Source organism: Hippoglossus hippoglossus, chromosome 18 (genome assembly GCF_009819705.1).
Source record: "Hippoglossus hippoglossus isolate fHipHip1 chromosome 18, fHipHip1.pri, whole genome shotgun sequence".
NCBI classification, from domain to species: Eukaryota; Metazoa; Chordata; class Actinopteri; order Pleuronectiformes; family Pleuronectidae; genus Hippoglossus; species Hippoglossus hippoglossus.
In genome coordinates, this window is record NC_047168.1 from 813,378 (window position 1) to 834,561 (window position 21,184).

The window sequence follows — 21,184 nt, forward strand, 5'->3', positions numbered from 1 at the left end:
CTCCAGCTCCATCAATCCATCAATCCATCAATCCATCCATTAATTATCTCATATTTTGACGGTCTCATGGGGGCTTAAAATAAACAATTTTAATAGTAAAGAAAAAGCTACCCATTGACTTCTCAGAGGCCTGGGAGGAGGTAACCAAAGGTGGGAGAGTGATGTCGTCCACTAACCAGAAGGTCCCCCTGTTCCGCATGTCAAAGTGTCCTTGAGCAAGATATTGAACCCCAATTTTCCACTGACATGTGTGCCAGCAGTGTGGGAGTGATTCATGATAGAGGCGGTCGCCCTCTAACCAGAAGGTCGGCGGTTGGATCCCAGTCTTCCCGATTCTGAAGGCCGAAGACATGGTCATTGATTTTAGAAGGTATCCATCCCACCCACCATCGCAGACCTTCATCAATGGCATAGGCATTCAATTTGTGGAACAGTATAAGTATCTTGAAAGGTAATTGACAACAAACTGAAATGTGATGTTAATGCTGGGGCAGTTTGTAAGAAGGGACAGCAATGTTTGTACTTCCTGAGGTAGTTAAATGTTTTAATGTAGACAGCATCTGTTCTCATTTTCTCTATTATTTCCTTGTATGGAAATTTGAATACCAGGGGAAATAATGCCTTAAATTGTATTGTGAAGGTGCCTGGTTAGGTGAGAGGTGGGTCACCTAACCAGGCACCCCCCCCCCCCCCCCCCCCCCTCCCCCCCCCCCCCCCCCTGGTGGCCAGCAGGTCCTCCGTACGGCCAGGTCTGTAGTTGATTGTAAGAACCACCCCCTACACTGTGAATTTGAAATTCTCCCCTCAGGTCTGAGATTTAGAGTACCCCAGTTCAGGTGCAATAGGAGTCAAAACTCTTTTGTTTCCTATATGCAATAAATTTGCTTAACTTGCACATGTCATTTTAACTTTTTAAAAACGTTTTTTAAATATTTTGATTTATATTTTTCTTTGACACGTATCACATGACATTTCAGGGATCATTTATTTACTCCTTCTATGTATCTATGATGTTCTTTCCACTTTGTGTTGTGTATCTCGTACCCCTGACTGTAAGCCAAGTTTCCCATCTGGGATAGTAAGGTAAACTTGAACTTGAAATTGAACCCAAGACTGCGCTACAACAAGGTAAAGAAAGTTGCCAGGTGGTCCAAGAGGAGGCCTGTGCAGCAGAGCAGGAAGTAAGCCTCAGTAGGATAGTAGGGATGTGGCAGCAGGGCGCTTGAACCCGATGGGAGCATTCAGTGGACTGGAACATCTGGTGGTCAGAGCTTTGGAAGGCCACAGTGGATAAGGTTCCTGATCCAGTCGGTCTATGATGTCCCCCCCAGCCCATCCAACCTCTTCTGCTTGCAGATACTCCAGCATGCCTGCTGTGCCAGGACAGAAGCTCATTACAACACATCCTAAACTGTTGCCCAAAAGCGAGAGGGGGAGAGGGGCGCTACTGCTGGCACCATGAACAGGTGCTGAAAGCTATTGCAGGGGTCATCGGTACAGGGATCTCCACCAGTAAGCATCCAAAACCAGCAATGCACTCCATCACCATTGTTAAAGTTGGGGAGAAGCCATGGCACTGCCCATGAAAAAACAAAGCAGGTGGTCCTGCTGGGGGATTTGCAGGCCAGTCACTCTACAGGGAACTCAAGACCTTAGAAACCAGGGGGCTGCACAAGTGGAGAGCTATCAGAAAAATCAGGGGCCACAAAGGAGGCATCAAGATGGCTGTGGATCAAACGGACCGATCCGTGGACACAAGCTGGGGGCTGATCACCCCCCCGCCTGGCTTGCCTGGGTGAGGGTGTCTGATGTTGAAAGACCCGAAACCCCCGATGACCCCAGGTTACATCACTGATGATGTATCAACGTTGTATCAAGTGTTAAAACCAAATATATCATATACTGAGGCTTGGAAGACATGTATTTTAGCCACAAGTAAGCAATAAAAAGCAACATAATTACAAACAAACAAAAATATTAATATTATTACATACTATTAACATAAGGTTAGATACTTGTTTATTTTTTTATTTAATGTATTGATTTGAACAGCTATCATTCATCCCTTCCCTCCTTTTCTACAGCTGAAAATACTGAAGATGTGCCAGATTTATTTTCTTTACACCGTAAAATATGCAGATAAATACACCAGCACACACAAGGATTACTTTTAAATGAGTCTAAACATTATATGTGGCAAAGGGAAGCTTAACTATTGTTCAAATTAATCTGTGAACTTAAATTAACGACAAAAGCAACATATTTCAAGGGGCAAGAGCTAATTAGACGAGTTGGCTACAATCAGATTGACTACAATCTTATCAACTTTTTAGTTTAGGTCATCCTTGAGTCTAAGTGAATGTTTGTGCCAAATGTGAAAGGATTCCTAGAGGGCTTTCCAGAGATATCACCTTCACAAGGCCAATGTGCTTTGTGAGGTCACGGTGATCCTCGACCTTTGACCACCAAAATCTAATCAGTTCATCATGTCCAAGTGAATATTTGTACCAAAGCATTTTCAAGATTTTGCATTCACGAGAATGGGATGGACGGACGAACGGACAACCCGAAAACAAAATGCCTCCGGCCACTGGCTATTGCCGGCGCGGAGGCATAATGGATCTGTGTGGGAGGAGATAGAAACTTAAGCTAGGAGTTATAACACTGCTGTCTTATACAATGCTAAAAAACAAGGAAGCACAAACGTGAAACTGCATTTTAAAAGTTATGAAAAACAGATGAAAACAAACTGACCCAACTTGCAGAAATTCAGTGCTTATTCCTCTCCAGTAGATATACTGTATCTGGTGTCAAACTCCCAGAAACACAGTGTGGTGGGATGTGTGATGTCACTTTTTTCAGCCATACTGCATTATTGCTACGGCATATTTTACCATGCCAAGCCAAAAATCTGCTGTAAAATATTCCAGCCTAACAACAATTACCCAGGATGCAATACAATCTAAGGTATTTTACTGTAATGTGGTATTATACAGTGGGTTTTTACAATACTGTACTGCTAAATCGACAAAATTGACAAAGGAAAGAAGATTTTTTTTAAATCTACATGAAGGAAACTATATTGCAGGACTGTAGTAGAATGCATTTATTTCAGGTGGGTGTATCTAATAACCTGACAACTAATTGTATTCTTCAGGTAGATTGATACATTTTTGACAAAAAAGCGAGATGGAGATCCACAGATGGAGATCCACAGATGGAGATCCACAGATGGAGATCCACGGTGAGGAAACAGGAATTCGTATTGTCTTAAGCATTCAATTACAACACAAGAAAGCTTTATATGTTTCTGTGAGCACTACAGGAGAATTCTTATTCTCCTCGTGCCTTTGCTTAACAAGGTTGGTGTACTGCAGCAGTCTATGAAAAGTAGAGGGGGAGGGGAGAGTAGAGGGAATGTAAAGAGGAAAGTAAAAGGGACGTAAGGAGAAGGAGGAGGTATTGCAGTAGAGAGAGATTTTAATCATCCTAAGTGCCTTGACTCTGACCTGTCCCACCTCCCTCCTCTCCTCAGGGTACATTAAAACACACACACACACACACACACACACACACACACACACACACACACACACACACACACACACACACACACACACGCACAGCTGTCATGCATTTGTAGGGGATCTGTTACAAGAGTAGGGAAGGACAAATATTTTGTCTCCCCCTCATGAGGCATAAAATCAGACAGCACCTGTCATTTGTGTCGCCGCCAATAAAGTCTCTCCAAATTAGAGTCCGTACACTGGGGCTCTCAGTGGTCTCCAACAGATGACAATGCGCAGGGACTTCTTTGTCACTAATTTGTTTGACACAACACACAACGTTGTGACAATTCTCTTATTAGAGCCACACGTGCACTAAATTCAAAATGGTTGATTCCACCGGAAGTAAATTCCATGTCAGCGTGCCTATAAGGTTCTCCACAAACTATTTTGTTCAATAGAACAACAAATTATTGATGCTTCTTGATGTGATGTAGAATCTCTTTTAACTTGTAATGATGGTTGATCGCTTTAAAAAGTATACAAAATGTAATATTTACAATAATTGAATAATACCAGAATGCCTCGAAACTACTCTTCATCCTTGAGACCCCCTGAAAGCCTCCACATTTTCAAAAAGCTAAATTCTGGAAAAATTATTAGAAATATTTGTTGTCTCTTATAAATGTCTTTTTAAAGCGTATATGTCCAGTATTAGGTAGGAAGGGTTTCCGCTACGTTTATTTTGCAAGGGCGGCCCATTACAAGTTCTTTCCGCAGATTATGACACAATTCTGTGTTTTAACTTCATTGTTGCAGAAGAAGCGATGCCCCGTTTATCCATCAACACATAAATATGAATTCAGTAGGTTTTTATACGGATAAACTCTATTTATTATTTTATTTATTTATTTATTTATGGGGGGGGGGGGGGGTACTTCAGCATAACACTAGGTAGGGGGGACCACCGATTGCCACTGGGTATTTCGCACACTGTTTATACACCATTGCTTAATGTTAGACACTCACACACACTACCTTCAGACATATGACATACATTTTATTGGTTTCAATATATTTTCAAATGCAATTAAGTTTAACTTTCACTACTATTTAAAACAATGTCTTTGTTCATTGTGCACAAAAGAAGCCCTGATCACACACTCTGTATTGTTCCCTTTGTATCTAAGGAAGTTGGTTAAAAAGGCTTTCGTATTTCACGCTCTGTCTGGTTGGAATAAGTTACCTATAATTATAATAAACATAATCTTTTAAAATGTGGCTTCTTCTTCAAAAAAAAGTTTTTTCTCATTTTAAATCAAATTGCTTATGTTTTCAGTCATGATGTCACTGTTCTATGATTATTGTATTTTATCCATTCATTATTCATTTATAGATTGATAATATTTTGTGTCTTTAATTGTGTCTTATCCTTTTGTCTTGTTTTTTTCTGTCCTTAATTTGTTCTCTTGTTTGTTTTATTGTTGGTTTTATAACTGCCTACTACTCGACAAAAGTACCCAGCAATTTCAGTATTTCCTGATTAACACACTGTTGTTGTGTCTCCATGACTTAAAAACAAACCTTACCCTAACCTTAGAAAATGTCTTCTTCCTAAAATCAAATTATATATGTTCTGGGGATGTGCTTTTTGTCCCCATAAGGAAGAGTAATAAGGATGTAATGTGAATGCATCAACAAATTTAGGTCCCCACAACACGAGTAATATCTGGACCACACACACACACGCACACGCACACACACACACACACACACACACACACACACACACACACAGCCAGTTGCTCCTCCCCTGTTGAATTAATCTTATTCTGTCCATCTCCCCCTTTCTCCCCCACCCTTTCTCTCTCTCCATTACAGTGTCTGTCTCAGCATAATGGCAAACAGCTTTAAGAGAATTAAGGACTCACTGCAGCAGCACTGGTTGTACATTACATAATCAATACAGTCTATCCTAAAAGTGCAGACACTGTTCACCGTCATCCAAACTGCTGTACACAACCCCATCTCTTAATGGTCTATCTATAGCCATTTTTCAACATATTTCTAATCTCAAACAAGGATCACTTTTAACTTGACTTGGGTATAATGTGATTTGTCCCTTTTCTATTTGTGTATTTATATACATATACCTGCATAGGGACAATGGTCCTCTATCACCAGTATCTTCTTAAGAATTTTCTTAAATTTGTTCTTAAGTTTTCTAAAAAACTCGACATCAGATTCATGATGCGTTCTTAAACTTCAAAATTGTTTGCATCTGTGTTCTCATATTGATGAATGCCATGTGTTCGTAAGTTGAAAGCGCCCCGTTAGATTTTCCTAATTAGCATTGGTTAACGCCCCGCTGATTACCATAAAAGGGCGTGAGACTGCAGTGTCGCGTACAGAAATCACAGAAACTGAAAAGAATATTTAAGAAGCCATTATTGAAGCAAAAATGGCTTGATCTCAGATTTGAAGTCAAAAGAAATATTGTCAAACCCAGAAGAGATAGGGGGAAAGGAAAAAGAAAAGGAAGGTGCACAGAGTTATCTGAGCTGGAGCTGCGCAGGTGAACCTTCAACTGAGCATCTGTGGATACTCGTTCGGAGTCTGATGGGACCCATCGGGACCGGACATGCCGGCCGGGTTCTTACAAAATGTAAAAAAAAATATCTCAGGTCTTTGCACTGGCCTACAGTAAGCAATAGGATTTATTTCAAATTCTTACTTATGTTTTACAAGACACTAAATGATCAGGGACCCAACTATATTTCAGAAATTTCCGATGTCTATTGGCCTAACAGGTCTCTTTAGCCATTTTCAGAAATTCCCTCCAGAGGACCTTCAGAGAGCTAGGTCCTGAGTTTTGCGTTCACACATGCACAACGCAATGAGAGATTCTCCTCTCGTTCGACACTTTCACAACAGCAAGAAATCCCCTGCAGGATTCAGGTGGTGCAGCAGGTGGAGGCAGGACGTAACATATAAATGTATGTTTCCGCTTTTTCATCCTGAGATATTTCTTTTCATTTTAGCACCTGTTGCATGTTAGAAGCGTCATCAAACCCCCCACCTTGCTCGCAGTGAATCGATCCCCCTGCTGTGTTCACACGTCGACTGCTCCTGGATTTCTACGGACTTCATACTAGGGGGGCCAGGTGGATAGAGTGCGTAGAAACTGCGGAGTGTCTCCCTCTGACATTTGCGTTCACACATGCACCTCCTCTGGAGAAAATACGGAGGAGCTGCGGAGTCCAGTGCATGTCTGAAAGCAGCTTTAGAAACACAACAGCCATGCGGTCGAGCCACCATCCTTACAGTTTTCTTTGTTAACTGCCATCTTGTTTAGGTTTGCGAACACACACACACACACACACACACACACACACACACACACACACACACACACAGACAGGTATATAGTTTCATTTGTTGGATCAGATATTGTTTTTCTAAAACAAATTATTCATCTATATTGTCAAAATTGATAGATTATTGAATTATGCTATAGTAAATTAGTTTGTGAATTATGATATCCTTTCCCCCTTCTATGAAGGGTGGTGCCCTGAAGTAACTTTAATATTAATCGAAATTATTCAAAATTAATATTTTAATATAAATTTTTCTGACAACCAATTTATTGTGAATGTATTGATGACCAAGGCCCAACACTAGAATTGTTTCTATTCTTCATATACTACAGTTATACTACAGTTGTGATTATTAAGATTGTATATCATTTTTGGTATTTATGGTTGCTATTATAGTTGCTATTAGTTTCCCCAGGGTGCCATACAAACTAGAGCCCCTCCCTACAAGGGAGGTTGCAAGAAGAGATGATTGTGGAAAAGGAAGAGTAACTTGTGAGGTAATGCTGCTGGCACACAAGTCTTGGTGGGATCAACCATGGTTTAGTCACCTGGGTAACAGGGATTAGGGGTATCTCAGAACTGGCAGTTAATTTCTATTTTCCTATATAAATGAAAAATAGAGATGGATCAATGCATCGATGGTCATTTCTTTTGCATTCATATAGTGCTTATTTAGTCTTAGCGACCAGACTGCACCTCACATTCACCCTTTCCCACAGCACAAATATGTGTAAATGTGTCTGCCTAATTTAAGAGGTATATCTTTAGGATCTATAGGGGTTGGACTGGTGTATAGATGAAATACATACACAAGTCATCCAGCAGGCAGTAAAACAGCTTTCTCAAGCTAATCTCTAATGGTGCAGAGCTGGCTGTACACTGCTGATCCAGACCTATTATCTAATTGCTTTAGCAGCCAGGAATGACCCCCCCCCCCCCCCCCCCCCCCCCCCCCCCCCCCCATTTCTGTTGCGTAATTACTTTTTCCCCTTTCCATCACTCCATGGTTGATAAGGTAATGTTTCTATGTGTATACTCATTGCACCTTTTCCTATGATAATGATCACAATAATAATAATTATTATTATTATTATTTGCATATCTATTGTGTCATAGAGAAAGTGCACAGATGCAATATGTATGAACCTGTTTGAGGGTGAATGGCAAAAAACTTGACATGTAAAGCACTTTGAATGGTCATCAAGACTAGAAAAGCTCTACATAAATACAGATTATATATCATATCTCTTGGGTGGATTTTCACCTTAATTTCTGCCTTTATTTCTGCCTCACAGTTGGAATTGGACTAGGGACTTTTCAAATTTATGTGAGGCTGCATTAGCAATGAAAAATTGCCGTCATTATGCTCCATTGTTGTACAATGTGGTGTGTTGAGATTCATCTATGGTGCATAAAGTAGAACTGTGCCAAAAGTTTGAATTAGCTTGAACTTTTGGCTGAAGGCTACTGCTTGACAAATGACTACAACAAATCATCACCCTATTGAAATAAATGTTTACTCCGTAAAATGACCTGTGCAATAGAATTATGAAGAATGAGACTCGATCAGCAGTTCTGGAGCATTATCTGGCATAAATTTCTCCAGCTGATAAAAAAAACACACAACTTGACCTGATCTTACCACACACACGTCATACATAGTGAAGTGTCACCTTCTATTCGCTGGCAGAAGGTAGACTGCACTTGTTTATTCCCTTCTGTATCAGGAGTTTTCTTTCTTTGCATTCGTTTCCATGTCTCACGATCGCGTATTCACAGAAGAACTTTTACCAATATGCAAGCAGAGACACACAACAGGTCTGCTCCGCATTGTATCGGGCTAGCCCGCATTGTAGGGACCTGATCCTTTCCATTGCCATCCCCAAGGAACACAAACCCAGCGTGGACGAGGAGGATACTCCCATACCAGATATTTGTGGCTATGCACAACATGTGTGGGCGCGCTGGGGAGAGACTCAATGGCCTGCGGCTGATGCAGATCTCCCCAAAGGCAAATTCGGCTCCGCTCTTGAAAGGAAGGAAAAGGAGAATGACGCCCTACAGCTCTGTCTCCCATAGAAAGCACCTGCAATGGTACAGACGCCCTGAATATGAATAGTGCAACAGAAGCAGAGGCTGGAGGGTTTCTATTCGATGTATACAGCGCTTTTCTAGTCTTGATGACCACTCAAAGCACTTTATAGTACCATACAGCAATTTTTCTATGAGATGGCGAAGACTGGGATCGAACCGCCGACATTCTGGTTAGAGGATGAACTTGAGGGCACTCCATCGCTGGACGAGGCATCTGAAATTACTACAATCAGTGACAATATGTTTATTGAGAGCAGGCTTTTCCCCAGGATGGTTGCTAGGCCCAGTGGCATGTGACCTTTAAAACGGGTATAACACAGATTCCATATAGCCCTACATGAAAGTATATGCTCATGTGTCACAACCTCATCCTTTGCCTCCTCTTCCAACTAGTGTCTAGTCTCCAGCTCTCCCTCCTTGTGTGTGTGTGTGTGTGTGTGTGTGTGTGTGCGTGTGTGTGTGTGTGTGTGTGTGTCTGATTGCATAGAGACAGGTGTGCAAGAGTCAGGTTACCAGCTGCCACTAACTCGGGCCTCTGTCTCTTGCATGTCTGAAAAACGTCACAATACTCTTTTTTTTTTTACAGTATCAGAGGTACTGAACAATACCGACCCGCTGCTGCAAGATTGTTGCTGCTGCTGCTTTGGGATCGGGCCAGACGCACATTGCATGTCCGGTGTCCTTGTACCATGCCGTATTACCCTGCCGCACGTCCTCCCTCCTACTCCCCCGCTGACCTGCACTCCCTTTTCACGTTGACAGTTGACACCGTCACTGGTCAGAGGTTCTTAGCACCCATGAGGTGCCCTAGTCTGCTGTAAGTTAAAACAATCCACGAATCACAGGCTGCGTTAAGAACAAGATGTGCACCTGTTCTGCTTCCAGGGAGCTGGGTTGTTGTTGAGTCACTGTCACCTCCAGTAATTGGCTGCCTGAAAAAAAAAAAAAAACGTTTTTATATTTTAGCGGTGCCTTCCTCCTTTAACATTGTCCCAAAATTTGGCCAGCTAGCGGATATTGTTTGGTAGCTTGTGACAAAGAGGCCTCACTTATGATATTTAGAAACATCAGTGTTGAACATCACTCACATGCACAGCCATCCATTGAACACGCACAATGAATGTAAAGCACACTGATCTCAGATCAGATTTTACGTTTAACCAACAGAGGTCATTGATTGATTGAACTTTTCCAATTACTATGTCTATGTTCCCAACTGAGCTTCCCTACATTAACTCTAGTTTAAAAAACATGAAAAAATTGCAAATGCTTTGGCCTGGCGGGGGGGGTCAACTTATCCCTGACAGGCCGCCGGGTTTGCGATGCACTTGTGGAAACCATGGAAAGCTATGGTGTGCAAAGAGACCAGAACCAGGCTGATAATCTGATGCACATATATAAGGTATATGGTTGGTATAAAAAAGGAAAAACTTCAACTCGATTCACTTCTGGTGAGAGCTACTCCTAACCTACTTCGAAGAAATAATGGTAACATGATATGTCACTACTCAAGTTAGAACTGTTCCCACCGAGGCTAGTCTCTTCTTTAACTATATTCAATCTGTTATAAGCTTGATCGTGTCCCTGTCTTTTGTCATTTAATCCCTTCATGGCATTTTTTAATTCTACAATGTAATGCTGAATTCACACCACACGTGACGCACATTTTTGCGGCACCCTAAATGTGTGATTCTTATAAAGCATAAAGATATCAGATATGTAAATATAACTGTTGTATTGGTCTGAGGGTGATAGTGGTAGAGAGCTAAATCATCTCTATACCGTGTTGTGTTGGTCATCTATGTGATGTGTTGGTATTAATAAGCCAGTGATCTCCTTAAATCTCTGCTTGAGTCTTCGTGACTTGATAGCTTGGTGTGATGGATGTCCGGCATTGGGACAGAAAATGGATGTCTCTCTATAGAGTACACATAAGTGTAAGTTACGGGCCAGGTTTAGTTTTGGGCTGCTGTCATGGTAGGCTACTACGGTCGGGGTGTGTACTTTGAAATGTTTTTTCTGCATGCCAAGTCCCTCAATTCACCACATCTTTAATTTGGTAAATATTGTCAGGTGTCATTACCGCATTACCGGGGCGGCTGTGGCTGAGGCATAGAGCAGTCGTCCTCCAACCTGAAGGTCGGCAGTTCGATGCCCAGTCTTCCCCATCTGCATGCCGAAGTGTCCTTGGGCAAGATACTGAACCCAGAATTGCCCATCATAGAACAAGAAAGTGCTGCTAATAGATGCACTATAGGAATGTGTGTGTGAATGGGTGAATGTAAAACTGTACTGTAAAGAGCTTTAAGTGGTCATCAAGACTAGAAAAGCGCTATATAAATACAAAACCATTTACCATTACTGGTAGGCGAATGATGAATGCCATTTCTCTGGCCTCTGGGTCAACGTAAATGGGTACTGAACAGCTTAGGGTGTATGTTAGGTGGGCCTGTAGTGGCTGTGGTGAGGATATATTGTGTGAGAAAAAGACAAGATATGGGGAGATTCTTCCTATAGCTAGACTGTTAAATAAGGATACAATTTATCTGAACATTTCAGTATTGGAACCAGTTGTGTGAGCCGAATCAACCTGTACTTATTCATGACAGATGCATTCTTGAGAAATTCTTTGCCATGAGTATTGAGCACTAAGACCACGCCCTGTACTGTTTTTCCAATGGAGGCTAACTGGCCTCATTGTAACTATGATTGGTTCTGGATCCATAATACATCAGCCTGCAGTTCAGGCATATTGTTCAGGGCTAAACTTCTGTGCATGTAGACAGGAATTGGTCATTTGCAGCCCAGGTTGTTCATTTAGAAGATACCCAGAGTTTGTTCCTGATTCAACAATTTTAGGATTCGCTGAGATGGTTATCAGGCCAAGGGTCAGGAAGGGGAGCAGCAGCCACATCATCTTAATGGTAGTGACGTACATGGTTGTGGTGGTTATTAGAGACACACTACACCTGCAAGCCAGTTTCTCTGTCTTTGAGCCCACCTGTCCAGTTGGTTGGCATAGTACCACATTTGTTTTCCCAATTTGGAGTTTATCATGTAAAGCTCTCTGATGATAATACGCCTTTAGACCCTCTGGACTTTTGTCCAGATTTTTCTAGGCAAAATATAAAGTGGGTTCCTCTGTCTGCATTGATGTGGTTGGGCCGACAAACCTTGAAAAGATGTGATTCATCAGGAGGTAGGCAGATATTTAAGGTGTGTCTTTTGAGGCTGGCAAGCATTCCAGCCTAACCCTGAATACACATGTAATGGCGAGGATGTGTTTATAGCCTATGGCTGATTGTGTGGACAGCCATAGTCAGGTTGGAGGTGTGACCAAGGGAAACACATGTCCCTTTATTACAAGGAAGTGTGGTGGGTTTACTGGTTGAAACTGGCAACATACCTAAAAGCCTTTGACATAGTCATAGCTATGTCTTTTTGCTTTTGTGGCCAGTAGGCAACCTGTCTAACAGCACTATATTATGCTTTGGTAGCTCTGTGCTGTGCTTGGGGCTAGTTTTGGGTTAAAACGTAGCAGCTCAAGTGAGTGGTACTAGGCGGGACTGAATGTGTTAAAAACACTTAAAATGTTCCTTATTGAGGTTATAGTTGGTTAAGGAAATTATTATTTAAGAAAGTGCTAATTGAATCAAAACAGGTGGCATGTTAAACTATGTACATATTGTGATGTCTTGAGAGGTCGGGATCGGTTTGTGAGGCGTGGGTTCACAAAGGAAGACAGCAAGCGATGGTTTCTAACTCAAATAATGTGTTCATATTTTTCAGCAAAAGGTTAACTTAATTCCAGCAGACAGCAGCTAAACAAAAAATAAAAAAACGGTATTTTCATTTAAACTTCTCTCTCTGTCTGTCTCTGTCCTTCTCTCTCTCCAGGGCAATCAGAGCCAGAGCAATCAGCGGGGCAGCAGCCTTGGCCCTGGCTGCCCTGTGATGTAGTCACTTAACTGGATACCATGATGCTGCAACCACTGGGAGGGGATGTATCTCCCCTCGATGGCACTCCCTCTCATGACATCACATTTCCCCTCTGGGGGATTGGAAAAGGCCCATACGACGTCTCTTCGTGAGAGAGCATCTGCATTCCCATGTTTCCGGCCTGCCCTGTGAACAACACAGAGGTTAAAGGCTTGTAGGCTGACAAACCACCTCGTTAATCGACTGTTTGATTCTTTATTTCTTGACATCCACAGCAAAGGTGCATGGTCTGTGATCAGTGTGAATTTACACCCCCAATAGCGAAGGGTTTCGAGGGCCCACTTAACTGCAAGACATTCTTTCTCCAGTGTAGAGTATCTTTTCTCATGTGGCAATAGCTAAGATCCACCTCTGAGGTGTCTGTCTGAACCACAAACTCCTTGTTAAAGTCCGGGACTGCGAGCACTGGGTGGGAACAGAAGGCCTTCTTGATGCTGGTGAAGGCCTCCTCTGCCTTCTGGGACCACTTCATAATTTGGGACTGTCTCTTAGCTGTTAGGTCTGTTAGAGGGGCAATGAGACCAGAAAAGTTAGGAACAAAGCCCCTGTGGTAGTTTGCAAGCCCTACAAAAGATTTCAGTTGTCTCTTTGTAACAGGACGTGGCCAGTCTTGTAAAGAAGAGAGTCTCAGTTTGGCATCTTGCGGTTTGACAAGGCCCTGGCCTATTGTGTATATGAGGCACTTGGTTTCACTATATGCTAGCCTGCACTTGCTGGGATTAGCTGGGAAACCTGCCTCACACAGTGCATCCAGCACCTTCTGTAGCTGGGGTAGAAGATTTTCCTAATCTGTGCTATGTATCACTATGTCATCTGAGTAGACTGCGGCATACTTTTTGTGGGGTCGAAGGACCTGGTCTACTAGCAGTCGGAAGGTGGCAGAGGTTCCGTGCAGCCCAAATGGTCATTTGGTGTACTGAAAAAGCCCCTCACTTGTTGCAAAGGCTGTTTTCTCCTTGGAAGCTGGGGAAAGCGGGACTTGCCAGTATCCCTATGTGAGGTCCAGTGTTGTGATGAAGCGAGCCATTCCCAGACTATTTATTAATTTGTCTACCAGGGGCATCGGGTAAGCATCAAACTCTGGTATCTCAATTAGCTTTCTAAAGTATTTGCAGAATCAAGTTGACATATCAGGTTTGGGGACCAATACGATAGTGCTCGCCCAGGCACTGTGGTACTCTTCGATAACTCCCAGCTCCAGCATCTTTTTAACTTCTTCCAGAATTGTTTCCTTATAGGCCTCTGGCACTCTATAGGGCCGCTGATTTACCATCTTACCGGGCTTGGTGCGGATTTCATGTACAGTGAGGTGAGTGGTGCCGGGCTTGGCTGAGAACACATCTTGGTTACGGTCCACCAGCTCCATGCACTCCTGTCGCTGCTGTGGGGACAGATCAGGGCCCACCTTTATGACCTCTCTTGGTGGTGCTCCTGTCTGTGGGGTAAAAATAGGACCTCTGCAGAGTGCCATTTCTTCAACAGGTTCACGTGGTACTTCTTTTCTGGTTTTCTCCTTTACTCCGTAGTTCACTTCTCTTTCAAAATATCTGCACAATATCAGGAGAATACGTCCCCTTCTCACTCAGAAGGCGGCAGAGGATCTGGTCCAGGCTCTGGTCATCTCACGCCTAGACTATTGTAACTCCCTTCTGGCAGGTCTACCTGCTAGCGCCATCTGACCTCTGCAGCTCATCCAGAATGCAGCAGCTCGACTGGTCTTTAACCTAAATTCACTCACACTACTCCGCTCCTCCGCTCCCTTCACTGGTTACCAGTGGCTGCCCGAATCCGCTTCAAGACATTAGTAATTGCGTACCGTGCTGCGAATGGATTAGGCCCAGTCTACATCCAGGACATGGTTAAACCTTACACCCCAGCCTGTCCACTCCGCTCTGATTCGGCCAATCGACTTGCTGCTCCCTCACTGCGAGGGACAGCTAGCCAAAATCAACAAAATCAAAACTGTTTGATGTCCTGGCTCACAAATGGTGGAACGAGCTCCCCCATGACATCAGTACAGCAGAAAGTCTACACATCTTCTGCCGCAGACTAAAGACTACACCTTGAATAAGAAGATGATGGTCTAATAATCAAAAAGTTAAAGTTGCACTTATATGTAGCACTTACATATAGCACTTTGTTGTTTGGCCTTTTTAAAACTAATGTTCTTACATGATTCTTGCTGTTCTGGGTTTGTGCCCTCATGATTGAATGCACTTATTGGAAGTTGCTTTGTATAAAAGCGTCAGCTAAATGCTATGTAATGCAATTTAATGTAAAAGCCCTGGGAGCCCAGGAGGTTAGTATTTATCTGGTTGCGCATTTTTTTCCCCCCCATTTTTTGTATAAAACGAAACAACATTATTTTCTTGTTTCAGTTATAGTTTAAAGGTTCAGTGTGTAGAATTTAGTGACATCTAGTGGTAAAGTTGCATCTTACAGCTGAATACCACTCACTTTACCCTCCCCTTACAAACATGAAAGAGAACCTGTGGTAGCTTTCAGTTGTCCGAAAAACTCAAAAGGTGTTTGTCCAGTTTGGACTACTGTAAAAAACACAACAGCCTCCACAGAGAGGGCCCGCTCCTGATGTAAATATAAAGTATTTAAATATAAAGTATTTAAATATAAAGGGCCCATTCTAGGGTAAAGAAAACAACAGTTCTTACAATTTAGAATAAATACACTAGTAAAAACATCACTAGGATTATTTTATATTCAATTTCTGCCAATAGATCCTTTTCATCTAAATCTTACACACTGGTCCTTTAAAGCAAAATTATGGCTTAGGATAAAATAAAATAATCCTTTATCAGTCCCACGATGGGGAAATGTGCAACTTTACAGCAGCAAGGGCAGTACAAAATTGACATCAGTAAAGTGATAATAAGTAACATGCAATACTAATAAAAGTAAGGAAATATTTAAAAAAATATAAAAACATTTAAGTGGAATAAAACACTAATATATACAGTGAACGAATATGTACAGTGAAATGGATTACACATAAACCATTAAATTGCACTCACAGAAAGTGAATATTGCAGAGTTAAGAGAGAGAGCTTTTTAGGATGTCACACCTTGTTAAAGCCCTATGAGACAAATTGTGATTTGTGAATATGGGCTATACAAATAAAATTTGATTGATTGATTGATTGAGAGAGGCACGCGCAGCACCTCAGCAGACACAGTGTGAAAACACACACCTACTAACAGCTGAGAGGTGCACAGCTGAGGTAAGAGTCACAAATCTATCATCACCTCAATCAGAACAATACAAATAATCCAAATAATGATACTAATTATCATTATTTTCTTATAAAACGAGCAACTGATTCTGCAGATCTAATCTCCGATAAAATGCAAGAGATATTTTTCAACATTGTTGTGTTGTCTTTCTAGAAAACATTCTGGAAGTGCAGGCTGAGGGACACACTGCAGCTGAGGAGCACCACACAGGCAGGATCTTGGACTACCTGTCCAACCATCCTCAGTATGTGAGGACCCGGGACTGTGTGCAAGACAAGGCTCTCTGCTGCAGGGGGCCCTGCAGCGAACGGCTGTGGCAGACCTCGGTCACAACACTCCCTTCTGTCTCTGATGACTGTGCAATCGTCAGCCTCATCATAGATGAGGACGACAGGGAGTACAGAGAGCCTGGACTTTGTGGCCTCCTGCCAGCAGCCTCCAGAGGCTAAGTGGATTAAAACTGCCTGAGTTATCACTGTGACAGACAGATTTCACAACACTGCTCGGCCCAAATCTCAGGCTGGACCTTTAATCAGGACAAAAGCAATAGGGTTCCAGCAGCTTGTGCAGCGAAGAAAACCGTTCCAACCATGAAGAAAAAATAATGCTGTGCTGATGGTGTTAAGTAGGCTATTGTTTGGACTGTACACATGTGGCAAAATACAAAATTCCAAACCCTTTTAAGTTGCCACATAGCTCTAACTGACCCAGGCCTATTTAAAAATAAGAATAAATTCTGTATGTATTTTTTTTAGAATTTCCCTGTTTCTCATCATGTTTCCATGGCTTCTCTCCCCTGGAGTGTGGTCCTTACATCTCTTCTCATTAAAGAAAGGGGATCGGGAATGTGCCCGTGGCTGTAATTCATGTGGATCCATCACTGGTCTCTAGTGGGGGACTGCTGCCCTCTTGTGGCCTTTAGGGGTCATGACCGTTTGTTTAGCTTTACGTTGACCTGCATATCTAAGCAGTCGACGGGAAGCACCGTGCTCCACTCGTGTTGCTTCGGGACAGAGAACTAATGATGCACATGGATGTTGATGCTCTGCAAAACGTTTATAAACCATCCACATCAAGGTGTTCATACCCATTGTTAAAACTGACAGAAATCTGATTACTAGGCACCGGGCTGCGATGGCCGAGTGGTTAAGGCGTTGGACTTGAAATCCAATGGGATCTTCCCGCGCAGGTTCGAACCCTGCTCGCAGCGTTTTTGTTTTTTTTCTCCAAATATGATCTGGACGTATTTATGTACTGATGATGTAACAGAGTTACTCCTTTAAATCAAAGCAGTAAGACTGGTATATTAATGAGGAAGTTACAAATGGCGATCGATGTCACATTTATGCTTTGTACGTGTCATAACGGTGGTTGCGGAGTGAAGAAGAAGAAAAGAAGAAGAAGAAAATGGAGGACGGAACATGACTTAAGTATAAATACATAAATAAATGTATACATAAATAAATGTATAAATAAATACATACATAAATAAATAAGGAAATAAATTAAACAAATACAGAAATAAATACATTTATTTCCAAATTTATTTATTACCACATTTATTTATTTCTGTATTTCTGTGTCCGTATGCTAATGAGAAAGGCGGTCCTAACCTCAGTCTCATGCAGGATTGGTCGCAGGAGTGTGTTGATCCAGTTCTACTACTTCTGCCTTTCAATGCTGTCTGCTGTCCAGTGGCTGTTGTGCCAGTTCACACTTAAAAAGAACTAGTTCAACGTTCAGTTCATGCAGATGAAAATGAACTAGTTCACGTCCAGAATTCATTTTTTATTGGGATGATTTAGGTCAGTGGTTCTCAACTGGTCTGGCTTCTGGACCCACCATCACCCCTTCATGACAAGCCGCGACCCAAATCGAGGAAAATTTTCAAATTCTCAAATGTATTTAATGAAAAGATGGTGCAGTTTGAACCTGTGATAGTACAGAATATCACAGAATGCCAACACAATAAAACAAGTTTAATGATAAACCAAAACGACCAGCAGGTGGCGATGCTAGAGAGGGAAATATTTTTACACTCAATTAGCTGCCTTTTAATTAAAAACCAAAAAGTGCCTCTTAGGGACACAAGGTAATACAACATACATAACAATTCACTAACTTCAGCCTTTTTTAACAGACTCAACGGTGCTTTCATGCACTAACATGAAATAAAAAAGTCGATACAAACCTACTGCAGCTTCTGCTCTGATCACTGAGCAGCTGTGATCAGAGAGAAACTCTGTGTTTTCACTGTTCTTCAACGAAGTCACTGACTGCTTCACGTGAACGAGCTCTGATCTCACTGCGTGTGTCTCTGTGAGCGAGTGAGATACACACACACACACACACACACACACAGACACAGGCCCCAGGTGTCTGGGAGCACACGCACACATTTTGAAGATTCGCTAGGTATAGATTGCATCTGTCTGGATCGCTCAGTTGACCAATCCTGCTCGAGGTTGGGACCTCCTACCTCATTTACATATGGTCACAGAAATACAGAAATAAATACATGTTGAAATAAATAAGGAAATAAATAAATAAATGTGGTAATAAATTTTAAGACATTGTCGAGCGAAGAAGAAGAAAAGAAGAAGAAGAAGAAGTGTCGGTGTAGAAACGTCAAAGCTACATCGTGTGATAAAGTCAGAGAATAGAAGAAGAACTCGCTGACATTACAAAAGGCACCGCTGGGATTTGAACCCAGGATCTCCTGTTTACTAGACAGGCGCTTTAACCAACTAAGCCACGGCACCATGTGGCACATGACAGAAAATTTTGGGATTATATTTATTAGAAGGCAGGCTTCTACTGGTGATCATGATAATAATTGTATTTGTGTACAGGTAGTGAGTTGCCGAGCTCAATCTCGTCAGGCAGGGAGTCCCGGAGCCTTGGGTCCCTGTCCGGAACTGTTTCAATGTTACTGAACCGGAAGTACATTGAAGAACATAGAAGTACATTGAAGTATTAAAAGAATGAAACGTTTTTGCTAGCAGGAACAGCCAACAGAAAAAAACGTACGATATGATACAGCCATAGGCACAGAGGAGAGGAAAGACACCAGTTGGCCATGTGGAAAACAGGAGGGAGAGAGAGATCTTTCAGCTGAGAAGGGAAATCAAGACTCTCAAAAAACAGTGATGAGGAAAAGAAAGATCATCAGTGATCTGACCAGTGAACAGGGTCATAGACCCCTTGAACGGTATCGGCCGATACTACTTCAAGCGATCGGCCCCCAAAAATCCTGGGCAGTCGCACACGCAGTCTGCTTGTGTTGGTACCCTCATGGTCTCAGTCTGAGTCGAGCTATGACACAATCAACATAACAATCTTTAACTATTGTCAAATATCATAACATTTAATGCAAAGACTCTTACATCGTAGAGAAATGCTAAATACTCTCTGTCTGTGGTTTTTCTCTAAGTGAAACAGCTAAATAAAGCATTATTATATGATGCTTTGAAAACAGTAAAAAAAATTTAATGCGGAATCAACTGCTGTACTTGCATACTCTGTGTCTCGGTGTGAAATTATTTAAAACCACATTCAAATACACAGTTCAATTCCTGCAGACCTTGAACACCTACATTTATGAATTATAGCCGGTTACTCTGCAATAATGTCATGTTTTTTATGTTTCTTGTCATTTATATGCGGAAAGGACATCACTGAAGGACATGTGGGGATTTGCAGAATGCAAAGAGTGAGTCCATCTCTCACATCGAAACCAGTTCAGTCTGTTGATGGGGAGCTAATTTTGTCACACCTGATGCTTTGTGTCACAGAGGTGTGGATATCTGTGTTCAAAGTGTTCGTGGTATTTTAACGCATAGGCCCCATCCTATGAAGAAGACTATAAATACAGTAGGAAGTTTCAGATAGCAGTGCCATTTCATGAAATGTATTATACATAGAGTTGCATAATTGCAACACGCCCATTCCTACACAATCCACACTGATGCCTGCAAGAACAAATCAATATTGTAAGAATTAAAAGATTTTCTCTGTGCTGTAAAACAAATGCACATCTGCGTCTGAGAGTGGCTGTCTGTCCCTCACACATGCAGACTGAAGGTATTATATTTATGAGGACCTTCAGTGACTATGATAGAAGTTGTCAAAATATAATAATTTTAGAACATGTGTCAAAATAGAACACACACACAAACACACGCGCACACGCGCACACGCGCACACACACACACACACACACACACACACACACACACACACACACACACACGCACACACAATGACTTATTCTCTCCAGTGTGTAACTTTCAATCTCCATGAGTTACTTCCTGTTACGAATCATCCTAAACACCAGGCCACAGCTTCCTGCATTCCAACCACATACGGTCTCTATTAATGGAACACTCTCTGTTTGGAATGACCACTACGTTCATTTTCTATTAATAGTCTAGTCTACAGAGTCTACACCGGCATGAAACAGAGTCATGACCAGCACCATACATATGTAGCGGAAATATTTTGATCAAGGCTACTGAATTCTGGTCATTCCAAACATAGCGCTGTCATATAAGCATAATTAGACAGAACTGGTCCAAATCCTGTCCACAGCCTCTCACCGAAGCAGATTGACGCCAACACTCCTCTTTACATGTGATGTAAAAAAAAGGACAGCCTTACGTCGAAATAATGTGACTCAGATTCACACGAAGCTATGAATCTGTTAAACATACATTCAAATCGCTTCACTACTCTCAGTCCAGTCTTGTTGTGACTTAATTGTGCAATGTACAGCTACATAACATGTAGTAATACAGAAAGTAAAGGATAAACACAGATATAGAGCACTTTTTTTTTTTTTTGGGACTTTATTTTTATTTAGTTTTCAACAAAACAACATGCATTTTCAGACAGTTACTTTCTTTGTCCATTTTTCAACTGTATATAGTATTGTATACATGATATCCAGGTACAGTGTGC

At 41.9% G+C, this 21,184-nt stretch overlaps 2 non-coding genes across 2 annotated transcripts; one reads left to right on the top strand and one right to left on the bottom strand.

Moving 5' to 3' along the window:
* The first annotated feature begins 17,353 nt into the window (after positions 1–17,353).
* On the top strand, positions 17,354–17,435 carry trnas-uga. The gene has a single exon. It is a non-coding gene; the product is annotated as a tRNA-Ser (tRNA).
* A 1,478-nt stretch (positions 17,436–18,913) lies between these two features.
* Positions 18,914–18,987, bottom strand: trnat-agu. The gene has a single exon. It is a non-coding gene; the product is annotated as a tRNA-Thr (tRNA).
* Between the last annotated feature and the right edge of the window lie 2,197 nt (positions 18,988–21,184).